The 27,819-nt window shown below is 44.3% G+C and overlaps 1 long non-coding RNA gene across 6 annotated transcripts in view; it reads right to left on the reverse strand.

Annotated features, from left to right (window-relative positions):
* The window catches only part of LOC106024573, an 81,799-nt gene that overhangs the window by 29,991 nt on the left and 23,989 nt on the right, over positions 1 to 27,819 (reverse strand). Inside the window, exon 1 of one of the 6 annotated variants that reach the window (XR_004576628.1) lies at positions 16,590 to 16,668. The exons of 4 other annotated variants lie outside the window; for them this stretch is intronic. This is a non-coding gene — a long non-coding RNA (IQ motif and SEC7 domain-containing protein 2). Of the gene's footprint in view, positions 1 to 6,931; positions 7,356 to 16,589; positions 16,669 to 27,819 lie in introns of those variants that run through there. One more of the 6 variants, XR_004576625.1, reaches the window with a different exon arrangement.

A 27,819-nucleotide genomic window follows, 5' to 3' on the forward strand; every position in this document is an offset into this window, starting at 1 on the left:
GCAAATACCTGCTGGACAACTACAGACAATCACAGACATAACTAGTACCAACAATACAACTGAAGGGGATATGAGACAACAAAGAGAGAGAAATAGAGAAAGTTAGAGAAGGGTGGTTTTGCTATTGACAGAAGGTGCTATAGGTAGACTCGGAAAATACTTAAAGACGCACATACAGTTCCGGAATAAATTCAGAGACAACGGCACTTTTTTTTTTCTTTCCAAAAAGGTCAGAAAGGAAGGTTTTGAGTGAGGAACAGTGACTGTATCTCCCAAAATACTACATCTGTCAAGCTAGCCAAGTTTGTAGATGACAAACTTATCACTGATGGTGATGAGTCCATCTACAGTGGTCAGCCTGAATCACTCAAAATAACATGGAAATAGCAAGAAAGCCTCCAAGCAAGACCTTGGCTGAAACCTCCTGACCCGTCAGCCCAGAGGGTCGGCAGACAGAACAGATCAATCATGACCAAACACATGGAAATCACTGTATGTTAAATATCAACCCATAAGTATGTAATTGACTCCTGTAAAATGCAAGACAATATTAGAGACACATTCCCCGAAGATCACACAAACAAGTCAAACATTGATACATTCCTGTATCTATGAGGCCTGTATTTATTATTCACTTTAGCTATTATAATATTGCTCTAACACTGTACCTTTTTCTATTAACATCCAATGTAAAACGTTGGTATCCTGCAAACACGTGTGAGTAAATGTCTAAATAGATTTCTGGGTGTCTATTTATTTTTTGTTCATTTATTTGAAATGTTCCACTTGCAATGGCATACAGGTGCTTCCTGTGCCAATAATGACCCTTTGAATTACACAGAGAAAGAGAAACACAGAGGGAGAGAGAGAATATTGACCCTCGGTGTGTTATTGGATTTACTCTCTCTGGCAAGCGAGTGTAAATCTATAAACATTATGCAAGCAGGAGAACGCACACACCATGACATCATGCCCTCCTGTCCACAGCCGTGTCTTATGGACAGGTAGGTCTGGTAAAAAAAAAGGCTGCTGAGCTAGTGCCTTAAATGTCCAAAATGTGGTGTTGTAGCAATGAGAAAAGTAATGTGACATCTACTCAAAAACAACATAAACCATCCCTTTTTAACAACACAAAGAAAAACATGACTTTTTCGTTTTCAGGGGGGGGGGGGGGGGGGTCTATGAACTCCACATGGTGAAGAGTAATTGTGTAATACAGATCATAAAGAAACATGACGGCACCCAGGCCGTAACATTTATATGGAGATAATGTGCAGGTCCGGCAGCCAGCTGTTAGCCAGCCTGCTAGCTACTGTAGTCTATCACTAACATAGCCAGGGAAGCATAGTATTCTCCATTGAGACTGTGCCTCAAGCTAGGTTGAGCAAAGTAAAACTATGTGCTATACACCATACTGTAGCAGTCTAACAAGAAAAACACCTTTCTCCATTTTGGTCATGAACAAAAAAGTAATAATACCCCTCTCATCAAAAGGGGACTACTTTACGTTAGATCCCTGGCTCCAAAGGCACATTAAATTAACTCATCACTGGCCTCTCCTGATTACACTAGTGACCAGATTCCCAGTGTCTCCCACACAGGCGGAGGTGTTGCTAATATGTATGGGTATCTGCTTAAGCACATTGAAATGACTGCTGATGCGAAAAGGTTTAGAGTTGTAGTTCACCACACCTTGACAACACAGTCACATTTAGAGAAGGCATTTTTTTCCTGTACAGGACAGAATTTTCTTAATGATTCATTTCATATGTGGATGTCATATACAGATACGCAACATAATTTATTTTAACAGCGGCTTCAGTTTTTCGTGTGTATTACAGAATCGCTGTTGATTCCGCATTTACAGTAGCCAGTTTGCAAATAGAAACTGCAAGATATTTCTTGGGAACACATTGATTTGGGAATGGATGGGAATACCTTTCAAGCTGCCTAACGATAGTCTCAGTATAGGCTACGTGTGAATTAACATTATTCTGCTCAGACTCCTGTAGAAAAACTGTGTCATGTACATGAAAAGTGGAGCCTACAGTACCAGGTTCACCAAAGGAAGAAAAGCATGTCCTACACACACAAAAAAAGCTGTTTAGAGTTCTAGTTCACTAAACCCTGACTCAGTGGTCATGATGTCACTGTGACTCATCATCAGACATTGTTGTCAGCATACAAACTGGAAACCAGCCTCTACAGCTGTAAGTCATTGCCTTAAAAACCAGCCTCTACAGCTGTAGGTCATTGCCTAAAGAAACCACTCTGTACAGCTGTAGGTCATTGCCTCAAGAAACCAGACTCTAAAGCTGTAGGTCATTGCCTAAAGAACCCAACCTCTACAGCTGTAGGTAATTGCCTAAAGAAACCAGCCTCTACAGCTGTAGGTCATTGGTCCATGATCCTTGGATATCAACACCTTGGTCCATGGGTCTTTGCTTCTGGGTGGGTTTTTATTTCTAAGAATGGTAGAGATGTCTGGTTGGGCAGAAACCAAGAGAACTCAAGCCTTGCTAATAGTGGAAATAAGGAGTCTGTCTACATGCACACACACACACACACACACACAACCACCCCATACACATACATGACACACACACACAAACACACCACATACACGTACGCCACACACATACATCCACACACACACAAACACACAAACCTTCTACTGCACCAAACTCATGTAGTCACCCCAACATATCCTCTGGCAGCATGGTTCAGGATCCCATAGAAACATCCCTAAACCTCACTGAGTAGCATGAAGTAACAGAGCCAGAACTGGCTGTTACTGGGAGTTGCCTTGTCAGACCTACTTCTTGTCTGGTTTTAAAAGAGAAGAGGGGAAGGGAATGAGAGAGAGAAAAGGGATGACAGAAGGGATGAGAGATGAGGGTGAAGGGGTTGAGAGAGAGAGAGAGAGACAGAGAGAGAGAGAGAGAGGAGGGGTTTGAGACTTAGCTGAAGGGCTTAGGACCAAATGGAAGCCCTGAGGTTGTGGGTTGACAGAGGCACCCTCTGAAACATGATGGGGGTGGGGTGGTTGGGTGTAGGGAGGGAGGGAGGGAGGGCTTGTGTGGCTGGAAGCATGACAGATGACAATTTCCATCTCCTCCTCCTTCAGCCTCTGCTTCTCCCCTCGGTGGATGAGTGTCTGCATCTTTCTTCCACTCCTTCAGCCTCAGCTTCTTCACTCAGCGGATGAGTGTCTGCATTTTTCTTCCACTCCTTCAGCCTCTGCTTCTTCACTCAGCGGATGAAGGTCTGCATCTTTCTTCCACTCCTTCAGCCTCTGCTTCTCCCCTTGGTGGATGAGTGTCTGCATCTTTCTTCCACTCCTTCAACCTCAGCTTCTTCACTCAGCGGATGAAGGTCGGCATCTTTCTTCCACTCCTTCAGCCTCTGCTTCTCCCCTCGGTGGGTGAGTGTCTGCATCTTTCTTCCACTCCTTCAGCCTCTGCTTCTCCCCTTGGTGGATGAGTGTCTGCATCTTTCTTCCACTCCTTCAGCCTCAGCTTCTTCCCTCAGCGGATGAAGGTCTGCAACTTTCTTCCACTCCTTCAGCCTGCTCAGTAGTCAGTATTGTTGTGGCAGAATAATTCTCACAAAATATATGTCATTCTGGTGGGAATGCAATAAACAACTGTGATTACCGTTGTGCAACAGGACAAAAGAGAAATCTCATCCAAACTCCCCTCTTTCGCTAATTTTGTATTTTAGCAATTGATGTGGAAACAGGTTATCATTGCGACCATGGCTTAATTAAATTCACTGGTCCACTTTAATATCCGACTTTACCCAATCCGGAATCTTCCAAACATTCACTGATGAAAATCCTAACCCAGGAACATCTATTGCTCTTAACTGCACAGTTCTTTGTGGAAATTGACAGATGTTTGTACACAAGAGATTAGGTTGATAGAGGTTCCAGTTTGTACTTATAGCAGTCACTAGTACTGTTGGCTGCCATTATGTTTTGGGCAAATAGAAGAACTAGTTATTTTGGCTGTCATTATTTTCTGTGAGAGATAGAGGAACCAACTCTGTTGGCTGTCATTATTCTCTGTGAGAGATAGAGGAACCAACTCTGTTGACTGTCATTATTCTCTATGAGAGATGGAGGAACCAACTCTGTTGGCTGTCATTATTCTCTGTGAAAGATAGAGGAACACATTCTTTTGGTTGTCATTAGGCTCTGGGTGAGAGATGAAGGTACCAGTTCTGCTGGCAGTTATTATTCTCTGTGACAGATAGAGGAACCAGTTGCGTGGACGATCAATATTTGGTTAGGTATATTTCTTTTGCACACATCTTGGAGGAAAGAAAACAGAAACTAATGTAAACCAGAATGTATATTAATGCTAAGACATTAACATTCTGTAAAAGGCCCATTCACCTTCCTCCTTACTATATAGGGCCCATACAACTTCCTACACATTTAATAAAGGGCCCATACGCCTTCCAACATATTATATAGGGCCCATTCGCCTTCCTATATATTATATAGGGCCCATACGCCTGTCTACATAACCATATACCCCGAAATATGGGCTCAGAAATATTATTCTGGGCCCTTGAGCCAATTCCTTTAGAGGTAAAAGCCAAAAACAGTAAAAAATGATTTGCTGGCAGTGATCAAACAAATCAAATGTAATGAAAATTACATTAAAATGAATGACATGGGAAAAGCAATTGAATTAGCAAGATGTGTCCTGCGTGGACTGCCACTGACCCCATCCTGTCAGAACAGACAGTACATTAGGCCAAGGTCCAAAAGTTCTGATGTCTGCCATGTTCTCTATTTATGCAGAGTTGGGGTTTAACTCTTCAAGTAGGATTCATCATCTGGGACTTTTTTCTACTTCGATAGGTGATGAGGTACTGTGGCAGGTGAGATGGAGTGTGTCAGACTGAACCACTGGGAAATTTAACCCAGTCCATTGCTCCCGCCGTAGTTTGAATATGATAATCTACCATGCAGGTGGCGGAGCTGCCAACCAGCACTTTCTCTCTGCTCCACCTACACCTGACAGATATATTTTTGTCTTCAGTTTGCCTTTTTAAATTAAATTTGGTTCAGCCTAATGTAAATGTGAATTTTGTCAAGTACACAAATGGTTACCGGCTGTATTTTTCCGTTCCTATTTTGAAATTCACATTTACACACGCAACTGCACACAACACTGCAGCCATGGAAGAGGTAATAAACAGCATGTCTATGTTGCGTCTTGATAATTAACTCACACTTTTAACACTGACAGCTTTTGGATGCGGCCAAACTCCTTTGCAACATATTGCAATGCTGTTGGAATAACAGTTAACTGGCACAGAGGAGGTGAAAGGCCAGCCATATGATCTGGTGATGCTTTGTCATCCAGTTCTGAAATGGCTGATCGTGATCGGAGCAGGCCAAGTACATGACAAACGACGACACAAGCTCCAGCACTCAGAGGAACAGCCTGGCAGGGTGCTGGCAAAGTAGCGAGGGAGGTGGAGGTGGAGGGAGGGTTGAGGGGAGAAAAGAAGGGGGGATGGTGATTGGGAGGGAGGGAGGGAGCTAGGGTTTGGGGGGAGTGTGGGTGTGAGGACTGAGAGCTAAGCGTGGTGGGCTAAGGCTATGTTTTTAATCCATTATACAGCAGCCCACACCAGAACAGTTCGTGAGTCTTTCACAAAAGAGCAGCCTTGAGAGGCTGAAGCATTAAGCTCAGCCGCCCAGCCTGCAGCATCACTACATACACACACTGCAGGATGATTCTCATGAAACCACTTTCTAAAATGTCTGGAGCCGTGCTGTATCAGCAATAATAATCTATCACTCTAAAGACCAACGCACCTCCTGTATGTTACTGTGTGTTACTGTAAATACACACAATATTTTTGTCTGCATCTTGCTCAATTCCGCAATAAATGATTGTTACGGATATGAGCCCGAGCTGTCAGTGTGTCTGACCTCTGAAGTTTATTTTCAACGGGTGTCACCAACCAGCAAAGCCCATATGGTCATAATATCGACCCTGAATGCCGTTTCCAAACTATCAGGCCCAAGTCATTTTTCGTCATTTTGACAATACAAGCTGCAGTGGTAGAAGGACAACCAGGCAGAACAAGGCAGCTCAGCTTGGCTCAGTAAGGGAAACATACACACCATTTAATATGTGAGACATGAGTTAGCTTGCATGGTTCAAGTTAAAGAGAATAAGCAGATGGCTGTAACTGACTACTGCATGTAAAATAGATCTGGCATCGGTTCATGATCTGGAACCTCTCATTTGGCACACACACACACACACACACTTTAATTTATTCATTTAGATCCACAAATCAAAGATACATTTTCTAGACTGATCCATGAATCAAAGGTTTCTGAATGTAAGGACACTCTTTTTAAAAAAAATGTTTTGCACCTAGACACACCAAACACACCACACAGGTGGTCAATGAACTGAATACGTCTGCTGTCAGTATGTGACTAAAGCAACACACAAACACAATTCAACCTTTGTACATGCATCGGTTGCCCTCCCTCCTTCCCCATCAACCATCCACAAGGACCAACGGTTATTCAGCCTGAGAGGAACAGGACCGACCTACTCTAACCGACAAAAACTGTAGCCTGCTCTGCTCTACTGTAGCCCATTGTACAGTATGGGATCGACAATCGAGGCTGCACATCAAACCGGAGTTCAATAACGGATCAGTTTTCTATTGCAGTCCCCAAAAACCATATTTTCCAACGGCCAAAGACAAATTCAGTACTATCCAGCTATATTATTGATGTATCTATCCATCAGTTTTGTCAATAAAAAATACGTTAAAAACAATTACATGTAAGAACTTGTTTTTGTTGACGAATAGCCTAACACCTCTTGTGGCATAAGCTCTGACCATCAAGACTCTATAAAATACAACTCAAAGCCGCCCTTACCAGTATATCAGCTTGTTATTATGAAGAATTGCGGGAGTCTTGTCCGAGGCGCAATTGATGCACCACATCGTTGCTAACTAACCCACGTCTTGTCCGGGTGCGTAAAACCGTTATTCCGTTTTGTCGTTAATTTGGCTCGAGCCGCTACTAGAGCGGCGCGCACCAGGGATTCATGCTGATACGCATGCTTCTGGTCAGGTAGAGAGCGGCGCTTGGCTCACTTGGAGTAGAGACGAGTAACGTCGTTGGTCCTCCTTTGCTCAATACCTTCATCTTTCCCTGCCTCTAATTCCCCCTCGTCCTCCCTCTCTCTCCTCTTCTTCCTGTCATTCCTTTGAATCTCCAACGCGGCAGTTTCTCTCTATCCGGGCGCGGCGCGCGGTCTGCACTCTGCCAGAGCGGAGCAGCGTGACACAGCATTCACAACAACAACACAACCCCGACTAGTCTATCTAGTCTCATTTGATTAACAATGTCAGGCTCACTTCCACTCTCTCTTCAAGTGGTGATGCATTAAATATAGTTCTGTATCTTCCGTTTGTATACATCTTCAGATAAAAAAGACAAATATGTTTATATATGATGGTAGACTGGGTAATAACCCAGCACTAATAACCTATAGTGATGAATTCAAATCAACATCCAAGATGAATAATCTAAGACCAAATCTACTTCATCACAGTCTATATGTCCTTTGTCTTGGGGACCACATTGCTATATGTAACAGATAGCATGAGGCCTAGGTGACCTGTTCCTCTCTCCTGTCTCAAGACACTTAGCAGAGTGCAGTGAACCACAAAACTGGTCTTCTCTCTGGTTTACTGACAACAGCAGAGAAAACTATAGCCAGCCTTCTCATCCATGACCAGGCACTGTTCTAGGACACAAACACACACACACACACACACACACACACACACACATGCACACACACTTGCTAGGAGGAGAAAGCAACACTGATCTATGCAGTAGGTTTTACCATGTAAAGTGAAAATGGTCAAGACAAGCAGCTAGTTTTTCCACATGCACAGCCTCTTCCGTCACAGAACCAGAGAGAAAGATTCTCTCTCACACACACCCACAACACACACACACGCACGCACACACACACGCACAAAACACACACACGCACACAACACATACACACACACACACACGCACACACACGCACACACACACACACAACACACACACGCACACACACACAACACACACACGCACACACACACTCACTTACACACTCACACACACACACACACAACACACACACACACACACACACCCACAGAAGTGTCCACAGTCTTGTGTTTCTATACTGGTTAAGACCAAAAAACGTAATTCCAATTTAAAAGAATATTTTCCATAACAATGACTCTAACATCTAACCCAAAACAAATCCCCTAAGCTTATAATGATGTCCTAACTGGTCGACATTTCATTGGTTTGACTTCTTGTGACGTCCCAAAAAAAAACACACACTTGTATGCACACACACGCACACAATTAGTGCCTTGAAGACAACACTCTATAATTCATTATAAGCAGCCCATTCTCTCTCTCCGTCCCCTCTTCTGTCTCTTTCTATCCCCCTCCACATCACTTCTCTCTCCCTCCCAATCTCCCTCTTCTCTCTCCCCCACCTCTCTCCCTTTTCCCTCCCTCCCTCCCTCCCTCCCCAACATTCTCTTCCCACTCATTTTTTTCAGTCCTTAAAGGTATTTTATATTATAATTAATTTGATTTGCTACTAGATCCTTGTTTCTCCAGCCATTATGTGCACTCCTCTGCTTGTTCTAGTTCATTTCTGTCCCTGAAAACCCTCGCATCTCATTTTTATTCCAGGTGACAATCTGGTGAATTTCATATAATTAAAGCAGTATAACCGGTTTTGTGCATTCCATTTGCCCATTCAATATTATTCCAATAATGAGGAACATCACATACAACACCAGCTCATCACTATTTTGGCCTCAAGTGGGCATTGCGAGTGTGTGTTTGTCCACTACTGCTGAATCTCAAATCTCTGTTTATTAGTGAACTCCTTTGCTATCTTAAATCCAGGCGTTCAGTGAAGCTAACACTCACTTTCACCAGGCAGTCTACAACAAAAAACGTCAATGTGGTGCTGCTAACAGTTTATCGTTCTCCATGGACAGATTGTCTGACCCACACTGGATGGACACTGTGTTGCAACACACGTGACCACGCTTCTTAACATGAGCTGTACAAAGCAATTGGATAGCCCCATCAGCAACATTTCAAGATAGCTGTGGAATAAGTTGAGATGGTATGTCCTTAACTCTGTTACATAAATCATCAGTGGAAATCTTTAATATTGATAGATTACATACTTTGTGTAGGAGTTTCACAACTATTGCCTGACCAACTATTGCCTGACCAACTATTGCCTGTCGGAAGGCATTGCCCATGTTTGAAATCAAGTGACATGAAAAGACGGTCAAACAATGGGAATGGGGACCTAGAATGTGTATAATCTGAATTGCAATGTGGCCAAACCACAGGCAGACCCGTTAAGATGATGTCAAATTCAGTCATCAATGATTGGATCATCTTCAACCATTCGAAAAGCCACGAAAGAATGTTCAACCTGTTTCTTTACACACTTGTTTTCTGTCTCTGGTGCAACTCATCAGTTTCTGGGACCAATCAGATGGAACTCATCAGTTTCTGGGACCAATCAGATGGAACTCATCAGTTTCTGGGACCAATCAGATGGAACTCATCAGTTTCTGGGAACAATCAGTTGGAACTCATAACTTCCTTGGACCAATCGGATGGAACTCATCAGTTTCAGCAACCAACTAAAATTACTTTGCGATCTGTACATTGTCTTGGTGTTATTGACATCTAGACACACTGCGCAAAATAAGCTGTCATCCATGGGGGGAGGAGCAGAGGATCAATGAAAGACATTCACCTTCCAACACCCAAATGAAATGATATTCTGCATGCTTTCTAGATGGAATCACATGAACAGCGCCCCAGCACAGTTTCATATACATAGACTGTTATAATCAAAATCAAGATATGTAAATAACAGTTAAAAATGAAACACAAGAGAAACCGGGTAAAGTTTCTGTTTTCGTTTTTTCCCTGAAAACATTGATTTTGATAAACATTGATTTGGAGAATAGGAGTCCCCAGAACCACTTATTGAACAGCTGATGAGTCACTTTCAATACGTTGGCGGACAGCCTGCAATTGTTAACAGATGCTATGAAACCGACACATTCATGGAGACCCTGGTGCAGTTGCTCGTGTGGTTGCTCACAATCACTATGACATCCAGCATGCGCCGTGACGAGGCTGAAATCACCCACAGAGTGAGGCACAGGGGGGCGAGAGGAAGAAGCAGTGTTTTCATTCCCCTTATGGTTTATTCAAAAAATAACCAACATCAGTTATTTCTCAACTTTTTTTGTCTTCGTCCCTCAGTTGTTCCATTCATCCCTTATCTTCTGTTTCTTATGCTTTCCTGCTTCCAGGCCCCTAACCCACTCCACCTCTCTGCCATGCTGCTGGCATTTCAGATGTTCTGTCGTTTCTTCCTCCTTTAAGCTTTTATAGCTCTCCTCCTTCCTCTACTCTCTTCCTCCCTCTTTCCCCAGTCTGTCATTTCATAATCAAGTTTAGCTGTGGGAAGAGGCATTCACAGAAGTGCGGGGGGGGGGGGGGTAGAATTGGAGAGGGAGTGGGGAAGAGGTTGCTAAGAAACAGTTGCTGTGAAACCAAGGGGAGGGGTGCTGGAAGCGGGAGTCAAGAGTGTTGCCTTGGCGACTGGGGTTTCACACTGTCTTGCTGGATTTAGCTGCAAGATGGTAGGTAGGGCCTCTGACTGAACATCATGTAAGAGACGTACATTCTGACCATGTAATGCATAGTAACCTTATTACACAACATATAAACCCAGTAATAACAAATGAATATTTCAATGCTATATTATTTACATTATAACGCAACATAAATGACCATTTTGCGCAGTGCAATATATTTACCATACAATACAACATTTTATCATTTTAACACACTGACCATATATTATTTAAAAAAAATGCTATAAAATAGTAATTTTATAACACAACATACTGACCACATTAGATTAATAATGTAGTATAATATATAACATTGCAACATATTTACCATGTGGAGGTTACTAACCCCTTATAGAACACCACTTTAAGACACCATCTTATAGGACACCACCTCAGGACACTGCTTTAAGACACCTGTATATAAGACACCACCTTATAGGACACCATTATATAAGACACCACCTTATAGGACACCATTATATAAGACACCACCTTATAGGACACCATTATATAAGACACCACCTTATAGGGCACCACCTCAGGACACCACCCCATGACTCCACCTTATAGGACATAATTTCAGGACACCACCCCATGACTCCACCATATAGGACACCATCTCAGGACACCACCACAGGACTCCACCTTATAGGGCACCATCTTAGGACACCACCCCATGACACCACCCCAGGACTCCACCTTATAGGGCACCATCTCAGGACACCACCTCGGGACACCACCCCATGACACCTCCCCAGGACTCCACCTTATAGGACACCATCTCAAGACACCACCCCAGGACACCACCTTAAGGAGGACAATGTAGGATTCCTGCCTGTGTGATTTAAACTCCACCGTCTGATTTACGATGCAGTCATTTACCATAACCTCCCTGGTGATATGCCTGGCAGCGAAGGTCCTCCCAGGTCCATGATGTTATGGACCAGCAGCAGTCATGTGCTCAGCAGACATTTGATTTATTGTCGAACACCAACACACACCATTTAACTCAGAGAACCTGTGGCCGGAATTTTCCCTTTACCTCACAGCAAGTGTTGAATTGCACCAGGACGTGTATGTTGGTATAGGACAGTGCTGTGATGCAGGACATGTGTGTTGGTATAGGATAGTGCTGTGATGCAGGACATGTGTGTTGGTACAGGACAGTGCTGTGATGCAGGACATGTATGTTGGTATAGGACAGTGCTGTGATGCAGGACATGTGTGTTGGTATAGGACAGTGCTGTGATGCAGGACATGTGTGTTGGTATAGGACAGTGATGTGTTGAAGGACATGTGTGTTGGTATAGGACAGTGCTGTGATACAGGACGTGTATGTTGGTATAGGACAGTGATATGATACAGGACATGTATGTTGGTACAGGACAGTGATGTGTTGAAGGACATGTGTGTTGGTATAGGACAGTGTTGTGATGCAGGACATGTATGTTGGTATAGGACAGTGATGTGACACACAATATGTATGTTGGTATAGGACAGTGCTGTGATACAAGACATGTATGTTGGTATAGGACAGTGATGTGATACAGGACATGTATGTTGGTACAGGACAGTGATGTGTTGAAGGACATGTGTGTTGGTACAGGACAGTGATGTGATGCAGTACATGTATGTTGATATAGGACAGTGCTGTGATGCAGGACATGTGTGTTGGTATAGGACAGTGATGTGATACAGGAGATGTATGTTGGTACAGGACAGTGCTGTGATGCAGGACATGTGTGTTGGTTTAGGAAATTGCTGTGATGCAGGACATGTATGTTGGTTTGTACAGTGGGGGAAAAAGGTATTTGATCCCCTGCTGATTTTGTACGTTTGCCCACTGACAAAGAAATGATCAGTCTATCATTTTACTAATAAATTTATTTGAATGTCAAAAATGTTTTTTATTGATTTGCATTTTAATGAATGAAATAAGTATTTGATCCCCTCTCAATCAGAAAGATTTCTGGCTCCCAGGAGTCTTTTATACAGGTAACAAGCTGAGATTAGGAGCACACACTTAAAGGGAGTATGTTGTTGGTACAGGACTGTGATGTGTTGAAGGACATGTATGTTGGTATAGGACAGTGATGTGATACAGGACATGTATGTTGGTATAGGACAGTGCTGTGATACAGGACATGTATGTTGGTATAGGACAGTGATGTGATACAGGACATGTATGTTGGTATAGGACAGTGATGTGATACAGGACATGTATGTTGGTATAGGACAGTGCTGTGATACAGGACATGTATGTTGGTATAGGACAGTGATGTGATACAGGACATGTATGTTGGTATAGGACAGTGATGTGATACAGGACATGTATGTTGGTATAGGACAGTGCTGTGATACAAGACATGTATGTTGGTATAGGACAGTGTTGTGATACAAGACATGTATGTTGGTTTAGGACAGTGATGTGATGCAGGACATGTATGTTGGTATAGGACAGTGTTGTGATACAAGACATGTATGTTGGTATAGGACAGTGATGTGATACAAGACATGTATGTTGGTATAGGACAGTGCTGTGATACAAGACATGTATGTTGGTATAGGACAGTGTTGTGATACAAGACATGTATGTTGGTTTAGGACAGTGATGTGATGCAGGACATGTATGTTGGTATAGGACAGTGTTGTGATACAAGACATGTATGTTGGTATAGGACAGTGATGTGATACAAGACATGTATGTTGGTATAGGACAGTGTTGTGATACAAGACATGTATGTTGGTATAGGACAGTGATGTGATACAAGACATGTATGTTGGTATAGGACAGTGATGTGATCCAGGAAATGTATGTTGGTATAGGACAGTGATGTGATACAGGACATCTTTCCCTCTCTCTCTCTCTCATTCCCTCTCATTCCTCGCTCTCACAAAAACACAAATTATTTCTCTCTCTCTCACACACACACAAACACAAACCCATAGTTGTGCCACAGAGGGGAAATAAAACTTCAAAACATCCTGACCTTATTACTGTATGTCCTGACCATTATGTATCTTGACCTTAATGTGTGCCGATTAGTGTCCCGATTTTTATTTGACCTTTGGTTTTAAGGGTTGTTATCTAGGTCAATGCAACATTACCGTAACACAGCCACGAGTGGGGTTGGTTGTTATACTTTTGATTTCCTTTGTGCCTTTTCCAAACCTTAATATGTAACTGAATCAATGTTTAAACTTCTTTCGAGATATATACTGTATTTTAAAGCTATATTTGAGAGGAAAGTGGTGAATGATCAAAGGAGAAGAAAGAACAGGTCAGATTCAAACTCACAGGCGGCAGCAGCTTAACCCCTGGACCAATCTAATGTAGGTCACTCCGTGTTTAAAACCAAACTGTTTCTGTTTTTAACCCATTTTAATTAGACTTTTGAAGAATTTGATTACCTGATAACCACATGAAACACCAGAGACGTCAAACCATGGGGAACTGACAGGTTTGCTACCACACAACACATTTCCTAAACCATGATGCTATGCCGTAATTCTGTTGCCGCAGAAGAATTGCTACAAGAAAACCTCAATCTATTATTATCAGTCTAGCTCATGAACGTCTCATGTTCTCTCCGTTCTACCTCTCTTTTCTTTTGTTCTGCCTATCACAGAACATCAACTTCGGAAATTGCTTTTCATGTTCTCTTGCTACAGACCTTGAAGAGAGAAAAGAAAACCTGAATACCTTACTACACCCCCATCCTGCCTGTGTTTTCCATGTCCTCTCATCCTCGTCTTATGAGTCCTTATATGATGCTAACGGACATAATAGCCTGGTCCGAGATCTGTTTGTGCTGTCTTACCAGCTCCGGTGGTTGTTGTACAGAAAGATGTGACTAGACTGGATCCTGACCTGGATACAACAAAACAGCACTAATAGTTCTGACACAAGGCAAGAAACATGCTGACTGGACCGGTAGCTGCAGTAACAGAAATGGTACTAATAGCCACATTAGTAGATATAATAGTAACTGTAGTACTAGCAGTTGTAGTAGTATTAGTAGTAGTTGTAGTAGTAGTTGTTGTAGTAGCTGTAGTAGTAGTAGTTGTAGTAGTGGTAGTTGTAGTAGTAGTAATGGTAGTAGTAGAAGTTGTGGTTGTAGTTGTGTTAGTTGTAGAAATAGTAGTTGTAGCTGTAGTAGCAGCTATAGTAGTAGTAGTAGCTGTAGTAGTGGTAGTAGTAGTGTTAGTTGTAATAGTAGTAGCTGTAGTATTAGTAGTAGTTGTTGTAGTAGTGGTTGTAGTAGTGTTAGTTGTAGTAGTAGTAGCTGTAGTAGTAGTAGTGGTAGTAGTAGTAGTTGTGGTTGTAGTAGTGTTAGTTGTAGTAATAGTAGTTGTAGCTGTAGTAGTAGCTATAGTAGTAGTAGTAGTTGTAGTAGTAGCTGTAGAAGTGGGTGTAGTAGTAGTAGTAGTAGTAGTAGTAGTAGTAGTATCTGTAGTAGTAGTAGTAGTTGTAGTAGTAGTAGCTGTAGTAGTAGTAGTAAGAGTAAGAGTAATAGTACTAGAAGTATGTAATCACATCTGCCACTCTGCATCAAGATACATAAAGACTAGAAAAAGACTAGAAAAAGGCTACACAAAGGCTGCATAAAGGCTGAATAGAGTCCCAGTGTTTTTCTGAATCAGCAGCAGTTGATTGACAGTACATTGTCTTCTGCTCTGTGGCTTAATCTCCCTACCACCACAACACATTACTCCTGTATCCCAATGTGCTGAATTATTGAGATTGAGTTCACTTGAGCATCTCACACTTCACTTCCCCCCAGCCCTAGTGGACTCACATGTATTTTAAGATATCTTACATCTACATAAAGCTAAATACAGGCTACACACGACTACGTAAAGCCATGTGTTTTTAAGATATCATATATCTACATAAAGCTAAATACAGGCTACACATGACTACGTGAAGCCTTGAGTTTTAAGATGTTAACCCACTGACTGACTTTGCAACACAGCACCTAATGAACAAGCAAATTACAGAACAGAAAACGCCCAAGCTGAACAAACAGGAAGGGTTAATAAAAGACTGACATAAATAACATTCTAGTGAAGGAAAGGAGAAGGTGAGAGGCTTGTCAAATACAGCAAACTTCTTTGTCCAGTCCTTTCCTGTAGCCTACTTCATAGAGCTAGCTACCACATACTGGCTCAGATTCACCAGTTACCTATCCGGTCCGGTACTGCTCTTCAAATACAGTGGCTAGCTACCCTGTCCCGTACTGCTCTTCAGATAGCTAGCAACCCTGTCCCGTACTGCTCTTCATATAGCTAGCAACCCTGTCCTGTACTGCACTTCATATAGATAGCAACACTGTCCTGTACTGCACTTCATATAGCTAGCAATCCTGTCCTGCTCTTCATATAGCTAGCAATCCTGTCCTGAACTGCACTGCATTTCATATAGCTAGCAATCCTGTCCTGCACTGCACTTCATATAGCTAGCAATCCTGTCCAGCACTGTACTTCATATAGCTAGCAATCCTGTTCTGTACTGCACTTCATATAACTAGCAACCCTGTCTTGCACTGCACTTCATATAGCTAGCAATCCTGTCCTGCACTGCACTTCACATAACTAGCACTCCTGTCCTGCACTGCACTTCATATTGCTAGCTATCCTGTCCCGTACTGTACAAAGTGCAGCAGTGCACAGACACTACAAACTCATAGGTGTTTAACTACGGTCCCACACAGAGTAATTGAGGGTCAGTCAGGGGTGGTGATGCTGAGGAAGTCACCATCATTCCTGGTCACCCTTCAGAGCGTAGCAATGTGCAACATCAGCTGATGCAATATGGTCCTTACCGCTGTGTAGACAGTGATGAGTCCCAATCAGATGAATACGGCTGGAGAAGATGTGCACCAATGCAACCAACCAAACCCCCTCTTTATCTCCCCGTCTCTCTCTCTCTCTCTCTCTCTACCTCCACCTCTCTCTCTACCTCCGACTCAGCCTCTCTTTCTCTCTCTCTCTCTGCCTCAGCCTCTCTATCCTCTATCTAACTCCACCTTAGCCTCTTTGTCTCTCTCTCTCTACCTCTGCCCCAGCCTCTCTCTCTCTTTCTCTCTCTACATTCCCTTCTCTCTTTCTCTGCTTCTCACTTGCTCTCTCTCTCTCTTTAAGTGAAGTCTCGCAGGAGCTGCATGACTGCATTCTAGACAAACCCTCTTTAAGTGTGTGAGTGTGTGTGTGTGAGAGAGAGAGAGTGAGAGAGAGAGAGCATGCTGTGTTTGCCCCTTCACTCTTTTTTGCACTCACAGAATCACACACATACACACACACCATCACATACTCACACTAATGCACACACACACACACACACACACAAGCGTGCATCTGCCGTCTTGAAGTCATGCGTCGCTGCAGCTGATCTGTATGGTTTGTGCTTCATTATCTGTTAACACACACAGACACACACACACACACACCAACACACACACTAACACACACACACACCAACACACACACACCCACATATATATATATATGTACTGTATATATATATTATAAACCGCAGTTATTCTCCCCTCAAGGCACAGATCATATCTGACACTAGTGTTGCCAAATTCCGGTAACTCTCCTAAAGATGACCAGTTTCGCTATTCTGATTAGGCGATTAACTGAAATCAAGAATGGATTGTGCACAAAATGATGAATACCCAAATCTTCATTTGCCAATGAAGAAGATTGATATGTCGGGAAAATTACTGAAGACATTGCATCTGATTTTCACCAGATGTTTAGGGCTTAATCTTAAAAGAGTAGACAAAGACCATGCTGGCTAATTAGTCTTGTCCAATACATCAGGAGAAAATATTATCAACTAGGTCATAACCAGGTAATGTTGCGTCAGACTGCTGAAAAACTGTCATATTTTTGCATTACCAAACACATAATTAAGAAACGTTGGCAGCTATTTAAAATAAAAACTGCCACAATACAAAGACAACCAGCTTCTGCGTAGTGACGCTTTCTCTATGGGATGTGTCAGATATTACCAGGTTCCTTAGAGACCTTCAGGGGGCCAAACCCAGAGCTGCTGTGGGCGTGTCCTTGGTGTATAACATGAATTGACAGAATTGAACAATGACAGAGAGAGACCGTCAGCAGATTACTTATCTCTCTCTCTCTTTACCTCTCCCTGATCCAATCTCTCTCACCCCATCCATCTATCAGTCTTTCTCACCTTTCGCTCCCCTTTGCCCTCTCCCCACCTCTTCTCATGCCTTGCTTTTCTCTGTCTCACACATGATCTCTCTGGGTCTATACATGTTGTGATAAAGGTGAGGCATGTTTGCCATTTAGAGAGTGACGTAAAGACAAGGCATAGCTCTAGTACCCACACATTGTAACATACTCTAACTGTGGTTAATGCCACAGCTGTGATTTCCATGCCTACCTGTGGAAACCACAGCCAGTCCATTACAGCCAGTAGAGGCCAGATGTCTTTATACAAAAGATGCTGCAAGCATCCATCTGGTCCCCTCCCCTCAGACATGGCCTCAGTAGGAGATAGGACCCTCCCCTCAGCCATGGCCCCAGTAGGGGATAGGCCCCTCCCCTCAGTCATGGCCCCAGTAGGGGATAGGCCCCTCCCCTCAACCATGGCCCCAGTAGGGGATAGGCTCCTCCCCTCAGCCATGGCCCCAGTAGGGGATAGGCTCCTCCCCTCTGCCATGGCCCCAGTAGGGGATAGGCTCCTGCCCTCAGCCCGGTCCTTCTCAGGAATAGGCTCCTCTCCTTGGTTTATGGCACAGTGTCAAACTGGTCTTGGATTCCGACAGTCCAGGCTGCCAGGTCTAATGCACTCTTTTCTAGTGCCTAGCTGTCCACCACAGTCCTGTCTCGAGCCTTGACTGTGCAGCTGGCTTATGTGTGGCTGAATGCTGTTACTCTAAAAAAACAGGAATAGATAACCCAGTTAAACTGTACAAACAATACAGTAAATAGATCTAGATACAGTAGATAGGACAAACAAATAGAACTAATTACAGATGTGTTCAGAGGAGCAATAACCAGCCAAGTCTGTCAATGTTTGTCTGGAGTCTCTGTTCTTTCTAAAACACACTCTCATGACTCTTTCTACTGACACACTCTCCTGACTCTTTCTCCTGACACACTCTTCTGATGAACCCTTCCTCCTGACAGTTTCTCCTGACACACTATCTCTCCTCACACACTCTCTCTCACCTGGCACACTCTCTCCTGACAAAGTCCTCGCTCCTGACAAAATTGCTCTCTTGACAAACCCCTCTCTCCTGACACTCTCTCTGTTCTGACACTCTCCTAACACACTCTTCTTTCCTAACACATACACTCCACCTATCTGTTCTTAGTCCTTTCCACTAAGGCTTTAATCAAATTATCCTTCCCTTCCCTTGACCTTGTCTTCATACTGAGCAGCCTGGAGTAATTCGAACACACACACACACACATAAGGTCACATACACACACACTCTCACCCTGAGTCACACACACACACACAGTCACACACATACACACTCTCACACACAGTCACAGACAAAGTCAGTTATGTACACGCATGTCAGTGGCGGTTAGGGTGATCACTGGATGTGTCCAGTTGTAAGATGCTAGGACCGACCAGGAGATTCTCATACAGTTAAACAGGTTGAGTAGAATCATAGGAGTTTTAATCTTCATCATCATCAGCAACATCATTATCATCAGCAACATCATCATCACCATCTAACATCAGCGAGTTCAATCGTAGTCATAATCATTGCCATCATTGCCATCAATTACATTCCCATTGCTTCAGTTGATTAAATACTTCATATCTTTTATATATTATGTATTATTCATTTCAATCTTTTTTTAAATAATTTTTTACATAAGAATAACGTTTAGCAGAGATTGAATAATTAAATAATATTTACAGGATGAGAGAATGACAGAGAGAAAGAGAGGGACCGGGAAATATATAGAGGAGTGAGGGAGTGAGGGAGGGAGGGAGTGAGGGAGGCAAGGAAGGAGGGAAGGAGAAACAGATAGAGAGGGAGGGAGGCAGGCAGGGGGGAGGGAGAAACAGTTTCATGGCTCCCGTCATGTAATTCCTCTCGGTTAGGATGTGTTGTGTAATGAGGGTACTGACCCAAACCATGGCTGTGTCAGAACAATTCACATTTCCTCCCAAATAACGACAGTAGATTGTAAAACACGTCCGTCTCTTCCATCTGACAGTTTGGATTTGGCACTTGGAACTTGGTGAAGGTTAGGGGTTCAGAATATAATCCCAGCATGGCACGAGGCTTCAACACAAACACTGACTACTGTTGCCCGGCTCCAGAACAGATGCCTCAGCCCCTTGTGTTCTGAACAGCCAGCTGGGTCAGGACCAGCCAGATCAGTACCAGCCGGGTCAGTCCCAGCCGGGTCAGGACCAGCCGGGTGTAGACCAGCAGGGTCAGAACCCACCGGATCAGTGCCAGCCGGGTCAGTGCCAGCCAGGTCAGGCCCAGCCAGTTCAGGACCAGCCGGGTCAGTGCCAGCCGGGTCAGGACCAGCCGGGTGTAGACCAGCAGGGTCAGAACCCACCGGATCAGTGCCAGCCGGGTCAGTGCCAGCCAGGTCAGGACCAGCCAGTTCAGGACCAGCCGGGTCAGTGCCAGCCGGGTCAGGACCAGCCAGTTCAGGACCAGCCGGGTCAGTGCCAGCCGGGTCAGGGCACAGATGAGCCCACTGAGGCCCAATACTACCTCTGTCAAACAGTACGGTAAAGCTCCAGTTATCAACCAAATTACTGTGCGTTGATCCAAACTGTGTGGGAAGAAACAGACTGTTGTGGAAAAGATAGCCATACCAAAAATGAGTTACAACTACTGCATAGTTACTCAAATAACTATTAATTAAAAAGATGAGGATAGTCTTGATGTGGGAGTGAATAATAACAAGTTAATTATTGTAATCAAATTATAATATCTTAATTAATTAAACAAATCTAAAAACATGCAGCAGATAAAAACTATTACTCTGGTTAATTTATACATTATAATCATGAATAAATAAATACTTGAAATAAAATATCTGAACAGGGTGCTGTGTCTTTAATCGCGCTAGCGCGAGCCTTCAGCCTCTGTGTTGCTATACATGAATGACTTTCTACAGGACAACATGTTGACATGACAGAGGTCGGTTCTTCTTATTGTTTTGGTGTTCCACACGTTAACGTCACTGCCCAACTAAGCTGGTAGTCAGGCAATTGTTTCACAATCACAATCCCTTTCTGGAATCAGCAACTGTCCACCATTCATGAACATGATGAAAACGAATCCGTTTCGGTTTGACAAACACAATGCGGCGTCTGTCTTACTGGACAAAAGTGTGCATGGCAGCTTAGCTGGGGAACACCCCGCACGGAAACCAAATTCTGGTGACTTTTACAACGATCTAGAATTCTCCAGACAGTATTTCTGTGAAACCTCAGAATTTCCAAAAGTTAGTAGAATTTCATGACCCCCCCCCCCCCCCCCCCCGAAAACACGTAACATCTGTCCGTAGCGCCTGCAAGACATCCACACCCCGGGGACTGATCCGAGTACAAAACGATGAATATGGTCCACATCCTGGGTACTGATCCATCATGACAGTACAAGACAAGAAAATGACAACAGACTTATTAATTGACTGGGCGACTAACTACTACTGCATTCCAACGCAACGACCCTACTGAAGAACCAAAGGGGGTGACCGGAAGATAGAGATCTCCTGGCCAGCATCCAAAATCGCACCATCTGCCCTCTATAGCGCACTACTTTGGACCAGGACCCATAGGGCTGCGTTCCAAAGTAGTGAACTGTACAGTTTGGGGAACAGGGTGCCATTTGGGAAACCAGCATAGAGCGTGCTTTATTTCGCCAACTATGGTAAGCTAACCCAGCTAGTGTCCCTCTAGGGAATCAGGCGACCTGAATGCTTAGCTAGTGACGTCCCCCCTGTAACGGGCACAGCCGGAGGTTTAGCTAGTGACGTCTCCCTGTAACGGGCACAGCCGGAGGTTTAGCTAGTGACGTCCCCCCTGTAACGGGCACAGCCGGAGGTTTAGCTAGTGACGTCTCCCTGTAACGGGCACAGCTGGAGGTTTAGCTAGTGACGTCTCCCTGTAACGGGCACAGCCGGAGGTTTAGCTAGTGATGTCTCCCTGTAACGGGCACAGCCGGAGGTTTAGCTAGTGATGTCCACCTGTAACGGGCACAGCTGGAGGTTTAGCTAGTGACGTCTCCCCTGTAACGGGCACAGCCGGAGGTTTAGCTAGTGATGTCCACCTGTAACGGGCACAGCCGGAGGTTTAGCTAGTGACGTCCCCCTGTAACGGGCACAGCTGGAGGTTTAGCTAGTGACGTCTCCCTGTAACGGGCACAGCTGGAGGTTTAGCTAGTGATGTCCACCTGTAACGGGCACAGCCGGAGGTTTAGCTAGTGACGTCCCCCCTGTAACGGGCACAGCTGGAGGTTTAGCTAGTGACGTCCCCCTGTAACGGGCACAGCTGGAGGTTTAGCTAGTGATGTCTCCCTGTAACGGGCACAGCCAGAGGTTTAGCTAGTGATGTCCACCTGTAACGGGCACAGCCGGAGGTTTAGCTAGTGATGTCTCCCTGTAACGGCAAAGCCGGAGGTTTAGCTAGTGACGTCTCCCTGTAACGGGCACAGCTGGAGGTTTAGCTAGTGATGTCTCCCTGTAACGGGCACAGCTGGAGGTTTAGCTAGTGATGTCCCCCTGTAACGGGCACAGCCGGAGGTTTAGCTAGTGATGTCCCCCTGTAACGGGCACAGCTGGAGGTTTAGCTAGTGATGTCTCCCTGTAACGGCACAGCTGGAGGTTTGGAGAGTTCACCTGGCCCTGAGGCTGTAGTGCAGAGTCTGTGTTGTGTGATATCAGTGGAAAACAGGGGGAGCGAGACGCCTTGACACACAAACGTCTTGTTGTTAACGTCGTGGTGACAACAACCGTGGATGATTCTACCATTTTACTTGAAAGCTGCTCTAAAGAGCCAATTAAGGGCCAGCTGGACTAAGACCGGCCGAATGGTGAGCTGTCTCAGCCTAGAGGATGATGGGAAGGAAGTGCCGAGAACAAGAATGCTGGTTGTTTATTTATCAATATGGACGTATGGCTTGGCTGAGGACCAGTGTGAAACCACAGTAACCTGACGTGGTGTTTACTGTGTTGACAAGCTCTAGCCCCTCCCACGGCTTCTGCCGGCCATAACATACTGTTCACACTCAATATGAGTTGACTTACTAAGAGTCTTGCTGGGTTTGGGACGGACGTAAGGTTTATAATTTGTCGATGCTGCAGCGCAACAAACAGAGGACCATACCGTTCAGTATTCTCTTATGAGAAAAGGGAACTCTAACGAAAATATGTTTGAATTTAAGTTGATATTCTTCTTCCAATATTTATTTTTGCTCATAAAGCATAACTCTTCTGTTCACAAAACATTACAATATTTAAAAAGGTTTAAAGAGTCGCAAACTAAGAGCTTTTCTTGGCACTGAATCAGGAAGATTAGTTGTAGTTTTTGTTTTTAAAATATAATATAGCGTTGTAGAATATAATGGCACACAGCATGTATTCTCTCACTGAAGGTGGAAAGAAAAGAGGATTCACAAGGAGATAAAGGAGGAAAAGGAGTGATATTAAGAGAGAGAGAGAGAGAGAGAGAGAGAGAGACAGATCATTCAGACACCAGGGGGCAGTATGGAGTACTTGGTATACACTGCAAGACAGTGCAGCGCTCCTTCTTCATTTTCACCCCCGTCTCTCACGATTTGACCCGGCAGGCACTGCAGATCAGTCCTCTATGCACACTGCCTGGGTCATAGGTAACACTTCCCAGGCTAAAGTTCAAAGGTCAGATTCTGAGAATTCAACCAATCACTGTTGCTTCTGTCAATCAGTTCGGAGAGCGGAGCGTGAGTTGCGTTTGGGTGACATGCAAGTAAGTTAGTGCAAAGGACAGGGTAGATTGTTACAGTACAGTACAGTCATGTTGGTTGGTAGGATTCAGCACAGAGCTGGTCCAGACCAGACCAGTCCAGACCAGACTAGGTTCTTAGTCCCAGACTACAGTCAAGTAAAGCTGAGCTCTTGTCTCGTATCCAGACCGGTTTGAGCAATGTAAAAGTTTATTTTTCAAACACCCAACTGTCAAGTTTTGTTAAGTTGTCGTCCTCAGTGTCTTCTCCACAAGGTTGTTTGAAGGTCAAAGGTCTATAATGGGAAGGAGTGTCACGTGATCTGCTGGTTACCTAGAGGAGGGGCTACTGCACTCTGAGGCGGGGCAACAGAACTGATGGGCGATGTCATCATCTTCCTCCTCTCTGAGAGAGACAGACAGGCCATAGTAGAATAGAGAGAATAAGACACAGAAAGACAGACAGACATAGAAGTTGAGAGAGAAAGACCAGGGGTAGCATGCAGACAGACAGACGAACAGGCAGATAAGCAAACAGACAGGCAGATAGACAGGCAGACAAAAACACAGCAATGGGAACACAGAAAAGTGTGAGAGGGAAGGAAGGGAATAGAGATTTAATAGAAGCTATTGGGACAACCTCTATTTCCAAAGTGTTATTACAGTAGCTTCCCACTTGGTGTCAGGCCTGCAGCATGGAACACACTACTGCTAGGACTACCCCACTAAAGCTACAGCAGGAACATCTACTGCAAACCTGATCCATTATCTTAGATTAAACGTTTTTAGATTAAATACCATACACCTCCTTGCCTTAAAATATACCTGAAATGGAATGTCAAAGGTTTCCAAACATCTTAGTGATACTTAAATTACTTCAGGGGGGGGTTGGGATGGATAGAAAATGGACATGGAGAAGGGAGGAGGAAATAAGAGAGGGGCGACATGGAGAGGATTAGGGTGGGGTTGAGAGAAGGGGGTGGCCGGTCAGGGCAGGGGGTGTCAGAGATTGATTTACATCCGTGAAGGGGATTGGTGAGGGGGTCTCCTGGCCAAAGATGTAGGACCATTTCAGGTAATGAAATGCAGCAGATAATCAGATCTCACAAGACCGTAGAAAGAGTTTAACTTCTCAGTAACCACACGACAGTGTTGCATAACACTTGCCTTGAGTGACCCTAGTCAGAACACTTCTCTGATGCATTTCACAACAAGTGCAGGCCTCTCATTATCAGTGGGGCTGGTTGTGTTAGATGTGCTGGTTGTGTTAGATGTGCTGGTTGTGTTCGATGTGCGGGTTGTGTTAGATGTGCTGGTTGTGTTCGATGTGCTGGTTGTGTTAGATGTGCGGGTTGTGTTAGATGTGCTGGTTGTGTTCGATGTGCTGGTTGTGTTAGATGTGCTGGTTGTGTTCGATGTGCGGGTTGTGTTAGATGTGCTGGTTGTGTTAGATGTGCGGGTTGTGTTAGATGTGCTGGTTGTGTTCGATGTGCTGGTTGTGTTAGATGTGCTAGTTGTGCTAGATGTGCTGGTTGTGTTAGATGTGCTGGTTGTGTTAAATGTGCTTGTTGTGTTAGATGTGCTGGTTGTGTTAGATGTGCTAGTTGTGTTAGATGTAGTGGTTGTGTTAGATGTGCTGGTTGTGTTAGATGTGCTAGTGGTGTTAGATGTAGTGGTTGTGTTAGATGTGCTGGTTGTGTTAGATGTGCTGGTTGTGTTAGATGTGCTAGTTGTGTTAGATGTAGTGGTTGTGTTAGATGTGCTAGTTGTGTTAGATGTGGTGGTTGTGTTAGATGTAGTGGTTGTGTTAGATGTGCTAGTTGTGTTAGATGTGCTGGTTGTGTTAGATGTGCTGGTTGTGTTAGATGTGCTAGTTGTGTTAGATGTGCTGATTGTGTTAGATGTGCTGGTTGTGTTAGATGTGCTGGTTGTGTTAGATGTGCTAGTTGTGTTAGATTTGCTGGTTGTGTTAGATGTGCTAGTTGTGTTAGATGTGCTGATTGTGTTAGATGTGCTAGTTGTGTTAGATGTGCTGGTTGTGTTAGATGTGCTAGTTGTGTTAGATGTGCTGGTTGTGTTAGATGTGCTAGTTGTGTTAGATGTGCTAGTTGTGTTAGATGTAGTGGTTGTGTTAGATGTGCTGGTTGTGTTAGATGTACTAGTTGCGCTAATGGAATGTAACACCAAAAAGAGAATGTGAATCTCAACCATGGTATTCAAAACAGAGTTTGTGTGTGTGTGTGTGTGTGTGTGTGTGTGGGAGGAGACACAGTTTAGGAGAACCAGCAGTGTCAGCAGGGAAGGAGGGGGAGAACGCGTAAGCACTGGGTGTTATTTAACTGTGCCTTCAGTTAACCTTGAATAACGCCTCTCTGGGGATTCAACGCACAGAAATAATCAAATAAAATGAGTCCGAGACTAGTTTGCAACTAACGAGGTCATCCTGGTGCCATTTTAAGGCGAGTTCATCTCGTAAGGCCCCAGCCACCACAGAGAGGCTTACTGTCATGTATCTTTTGTGTTGTTTTTGTTGTTGGGAAACAGGCCACCACAACCGAAATGAACCTTGGTGTAATTAGCACAGGCGGGACAAAACACCGTTCCCCCATCATTTGTTGTTTAGCTGTATTATGGCGTTAGAAAACGTGGTCTCTGGCGCCTTTCCAGAATCCTATGTGTTAAACTGTGCTGAGATCTGTTGACTAAGACAGCCATGATGGCATATCGTGAGAGACTCACGAATTGATCTGTCCTCATCACTGAAGCTCCTGCCAAACGGGCAGCAACAATTATCCCTTTCAAAGCCACTGAGATCTCTTCTTTTTCTGCCTAAAATAACTGTCCTGTGCAGAATGTTGATACACAATCCAAAGCATAAAGGGATGTTTATTCCACACCTGCATGGAAGCACCTGCTTTGGATGTACTCTGCAACTCTGTGTTTAATTTGGGATTTACCTGTAGAGGTTATTATAGTAAGACAATCAGACGATCGCTAATTCCATGTATAGACAGGGACTGCTTGTACTCTCCACTGTCATGCTGTTTATTAAGAGGAGTCAGGAAACCGTCTGAGACTAAAATCTAATCAGTGTCTAATCAGTGTCTAGTCAGTGCTAATGCTATAGACTAGTTAGAGTAACACATTTTATTAAGGGTTTATAATTGACCATGTACGGAGCATTTATAAGGTGTGTATGTCACGTATCGATCCAGTAAACGTCTACAACCGATATTATATATCCTGATCTTATATATTCTATACGTATATCCTTAAACTGGTGTAGACGGATTATTACCATAAGTATCAATAGCGCTCAATTTAAATCGGGTCACTTGACTTTTTACATATATATTTGTCTATATTTTATAGGACTTCTTGGAAAAGATGTGGAGAGGTTTTTTGCTGAAGGGCAGCGGGATGGGGATAAGGGCTCTGACCTGTGGACTAGGCATCTGACTGGCACACGCGTGGATCCCCCGTCGCCAACGTGCCTCAGAAAGGTTGTGTACTGGACCAACAACACAATGAGGGAGGTTGACGGAGGTTAAAGGAGTGAGGGGTTGAAATACGGCCCCAGATGTCACAGGGGCGTCAGAGAAAGAGAGAGAGAGAGGGTGGGTGGGTGAAAGGTGGAGTGGGTGGGGTGTGGGTGGGTGGGGTAATTGGGGATCTAACACTAGCAAGGGGCCGCCACTGAAGCGAGGCAGAATTTACGGAAAACTCCCAAAACCTTCCCGTTCTTCAGAAATCCCAGTCGGAGAATCATGTCCACAGTCAGACGGGAACTCTCCAACCAGGATTTCTGGAAAACCTGGAAAAACTTCAGGAGAGCATCCCCAATCATAGAGGGAGGATGGAGGACAAGGGGTGGAGGTCTGTGGGTCTACACTAGCCTGGGTGGTGGTGGTGGGGGGTGGGGGTGGGGGGGGGGCATACTCAGGCCCTTACCTTGCCTGGTCGGAGTGCCTGGATGGGGGGAGGGCGCAAGGTGGCTTGGGCAGGAGCAGCCTGGCCGGGCAACAGTACTGGTGGTGGGTGGAGCTGGCGTGGCTGTTAGCCGTCAGGCTGCTGTGGAGGAAGGAGGAGGTGGACGTACT

Source organism: Esox lucius, chromosome 12 (assembly GCF_011004845.1).
Source record: "Esox lucius isolate fEsoLuc1 chromosome 12, fEsoLuc1.pri, whole genome shotgun sequence".
Lineage (NCBI taxonomy): Eukaryota > Metazoa > Chordata > Actinopteri > Esociformes > Esocidae > Esox > Esox lucius.